Source organism: Microtus oregoni, unplaced genomic scaffold (genome assembly GCF_018167655.1).
Source record: "Microtus oregoni isolate MIOR12 unplaced genomic scaffold, Mior012 000006F_ref0000085, whole genome shotgun sequence".
Taxonomy (NCBI): Eukaryota; Metazoa; Chordata; class Mammalia; order Rodentia; family Cricetidae; genus Microtus; species Microtus oregoni.
The window spans coordinates 58,412,907-58,417,192 of record NW_024543065.1 but is presented as its reverse complement, the minus strand read 5'-3'; the positions used below and the strand labels follow the sequence as shown (position 1 = coordinate 58,417,192).

At 48.1% G+C, this 4,286-nt stretch overlaps 1 pseudogene; it reads right to left on the bottom strand.

Moving 5' to 3' along the window:
• Positions 1-1,124: 1,124 nt before the first annotated feature.
• Positions 1,125-1,984, bottom strand: LOC121450213 (annotated as a pseudogene).
• Between the last annotated feature and the right edge of the window lie 2,302 nt (positions 1,985-4,286).

The following is a 4,286-nucleotide window of genomic DNA, read 5'->3' as shown; positions in this document are numbered from 1 at the left end:
AAAGGCCTGTGCCACACCACCCAGCGCTGTCTATGTATATACAGTATATGTCGGTTTCATATGCTAACCTGCATATCCTCCACTCAACAGAGGCCCTGAAGTATGCGTCTGTTCACAGTCCACTCTCATGAGTGGACAGTTGCGGTCCTTGTGGGTTTAGCGTCATTTTGGTCCAGTAAACTCTGGGCTCTGGATTCCCAGATTATAGTCTAGGGATATATGGGTGAGCTTATGTGTGGGGTTCTCTCAGCATCCAAGTGGGCACTTTCTTGATCCCCTGGGACTCTTCAGCCTACAGGGGACAAAGCCCAAGAAGGCCAGAGTGAGGCCCTCTGCTTGGGTTTAGGTGAATATGGAATTTGGTCCTCGTCTTGAAGCAGTCCCCATAAGGAGGCTGAGGTTGTGGGGCGAGTTTAGCTTTACAGTGAGACTGAAAAGGGGTTGTGAAGACTCAAGGTGCCCATCTTTTCTGATGGCTGGTCCCATTCCTTTGTCAGCTGATCCACAGAGGTGTGCTACCACAGGGGCTCCCCTGATCATCGACTATATTCTGTTTTCGTGTTCTGCTCAGTGCAAGTATTCTTTTTCTTCAGTTTAGCCCCATGTGATGGTTTAAGGGAAGAAGGGGACAAATTCACCAGGTGTCTGTCTGCTCTGGTACGTGTGGAGTGTGCTTGACTCAGGTGAGCAGCTCAGTCGTTTTCAGATTTGCATAATTTGTCTTAGTGTGTGTAAACACTGTGGAGCATTTGGAAACCTTGATCTGGGGGAAAATGTGCTCCTGGGAAGATTTCTGCTCTAACCGAATTTTTCTAAACCGAATTCTGTTCAGCTTGGCTTGAGGCATGGACTCTGTTTCAAACACACGAGACAAAGGGAGGTGTGGTACCTGTAATCACAACTCTTGGGAGGCTGCAGTGGGGGAATTGACAGACCAGTCTGGGCTACACAGTGAGAGTCTGTCTCCAAACAAAGGGGGGTGAGGGAGGACAAAAAGAACATTTTCCACAAAACAACCACTCCTGGCATATTGTGATAGTCTAAATTTAATTGTAATATTTAAACAGAATCAATATTTGTATGGCTTTGATGACACATTACATTGAGCTGGGTTTGCATTACAATACAGTGGTTTACAGAAGCTTTGGTTTGGGATCCAGGCTGAGTGCACTGAGCACCTCACACGTGTTCCCTTTACTGTCATTGGCCAGTTCTACTACTAGGAATAAAAATGTCATCCTTCAAGTTTGATTCAGTAATATGGTATTAAAGAGAACAGAGAAAGCTGGGTATAATAACTCATTCTTTTTTTTTTTTTTAACACGGAAAAGACATCCATCACCGCGCTATAAATTATGAGGCAATGGTGTTGTGGGGCATGCCCAGCAGTCACGTTTTGGGCATCTGCCCTTTCTCTCTGTCTTCTTGGGCTTGTATTTGGAGTTCCTCATCTAGGCGTTCTTTTGCACGGACAAACTTTGACTGCAGGTAGGAGCCACCCACAGATTTGTCGTTCACTTTAAATGGGTGTTGATAATTCTTCTGGCCCAGCTCAGGGTTCAGCCTGGAGATGTCGAGAATCTGCTGGGCCTCTTGGAGGCTGAGGCCAGAGAGGTTGGATGTGGCTGCAGACTGGTGCCCAGCACAACCCCGAGCATCAGCAGCTGCCTGGCTTGCTGCAAACTCAGGGCCCGGGCAAAGGCTCTGCCCATCACCTGCACATCCATCACAATGATCTTGGCCAGGTACTTGGCCATGGCGGCCGCTCCACCTCAGGGGCACAGTTGTCGCTTCCTAACCCAGTGGGACCAGCTCATTCTTAGAACCCAGCACTTGGGAGGCTAAGGCAGGAAGATTTCCATGAGGTCAACCTGGGTTATAGAATGAGTTCCAGGTCAGCCTGGGCAATAGACCTTATCTCAAACAACAAAATCAAATTAACAAAACAGTGAGACAATTATGCCTCCCTTCCCCACGTATTTCTCTTCCGATCACATGTTCAAATCTATCCGCGTTAGCCTCTGCCTGTCACAGGCTGTGTCCTCCTGACCTGAGGTTTCTTGACTCTGTCTATTCCAGGGTGAAGGTAGCAGATGATTCTCTCTGCGTGAGCCTGGGAAGCAGAAAATGGGGACATTTTTGTTGTTGTTGTTTCATTCAGTGTCTCATGTTGCTCAGGCTGACTTCAAACTCCTGATCCTCCTACCTCAGCCTCCTGAGTACTAGGATTACCAGCAAGAGCCACTTTTCTCAGAGAAGGGAGACATTCCAAGAACAATAAGTCGGGTGATAAATCGGAAGCCAGATGCAGCAGGTAGCTTAGTTTGGGAAAGGATCAAACTTGAAATTGTCCCTTAGAGCTTGGTGGTGGTGGCACACACCTTTAATTCCAGCACTCAGGAGGCAGAGGCAGGTGGATCTCTGTGAGTTCGAGGCCAGCCTGGTCTACAGAGTGTTCCAGGACACCCAGGGCTACACAGAGGAACCCTGACTCAAACAAACAAAAATTTCCTAGAGAAGTACTTCATTAGGAGAGACAGTCTCCATGTACAGCATGAGCAGAAGTCTTGAAAAGCCATCTGATCCCAGAGGATTTTTCTGACTTGTATAGGTTTTTATGAAGTAGCAGAAGTTTTATACCATGTGATTTAGTCGAGCGAGATCTGTGTGACTCCTGGCATTACAAGGATCCAGATTGGATAGCCTTATATTGCAATTGCAAGGCGAGGGGCTGCAAGGCCACAGAACAGCAGGGCTTCTTAACTGAGTCCCAGAGAGGTGGAGTGCAACAGGGGGTGGGGCTAAGGCAGCCAGAGAGTCTGTGATCTAACAGTGTATCCCTACCCTTGCAAGTCAAAGTGCCCGCTGTAGGATCTGTTTCTGTTGTCATTGTTTAATGCCCAATGACTTGGATTGCCCTTCCATGGCTGTAGAAAGAGGCTAGGGAAGGACCTCAAGTGTCACTAGCATAAGGGTTCGGGTTCAAAGGGCCCTGAGAATACTTCTAAGGGCTCTCTAAGGGGATAGCCTTACCATGGGTAGACACCATGTGGGAGGCAAGATGGGGTTTCCTATTCTTAGGGGGCTTTCGTTTACTCAGTGGGGCATCCCCTTGCTCTTTTCTCCCTTTCGGTGCCCTGAAAGCCCACTGTCACTGCCCGTCAACTATCTTTGCTTACAGAGATACTTTGAGCAGCCCCCATTTCTTGGTCATCAGTGGGTAATGCATACTAGTGGGGCAGCTGAGTCACTGGCGGGGGGAGGGGAGGGGCTTCCTCCTGTGGGTGAAGAGGCTGTCGCCAGACCCCAGTACATTGTCCCTCTACCACTGTGGCTTTGTACCACTTCTTGTTTTTAGAGACTGTGTGTTTTCGTATTGGAGAAGGTTTGTGTGTTTGCAGGCCTATCAGAGGGATTGACATTCTGGGTGTCTTTTACATAGGAATATCTAATGTGTTCCCAAGTGTGTGAGGTTAGGAATTAGAAAGCTCAGAAATGGAAAATATTTAACATTCGGGGAGCAGATGAACACAAGGTTGCCATTTGCATTTTCCCTTTCGCTCTGACTCATCTTCCCCTATCTCCACCCTACTGCCCCTTCACCAGCCTCACCCACCGACACACCCTGGCTGATCTAGGAGGGGCTGACACCTGCCTGCATCCAAGCTAGAATGGGAGGGAGAGCATCCTAGACCTGGAGGGAGAGAGTGGTAGAAGGCTGTTCTGAATACCCTGGGCTGGGGCCAAAGGGAGAAAAGCAAACCTTACCTTATTGGGTCTAGGAGGGGGCTGGAATCTAGGGAGAAACGTATGGGGACTCAGACTGATTCTTGTCACTAAAGCAGTCTGTCAACATCTGGCTAGTTTCTCTCCCAGTTAGTTATCACATCTGTATGACATACCACACACAGATATCCGGAAAGAAGTGAATAAGAAGATCAGCTTAGGTTCAGATTGATAGAATGGGGGAAAAAAAGAAAAGCAAGAAAAAGATAAAGTCTCCAAGGCTTTATCCCTTCCTCAAATTTAAGAGTGCCAAAGCTGGGTGTGGTGGCTGTGGTGGCACTGCCTGGCTGAGGCAGGACAGAGATTTCAAGGACATCTTGAACTACACAGGAAGAGGAAGAGAGAGGGAGAGAGAGAGGCTAAAATTGCGAAGAGGTGGAAATCTCCAGGGACCTTGACCCTTCGAGCAGAAAGTGAAAGAAGCCCCTGGTTTTGATTTCAGAGAAATGTCATTTGTCATCAGCCCAGGAAAGATTTCTCTACTCGAAGACCACCACAGG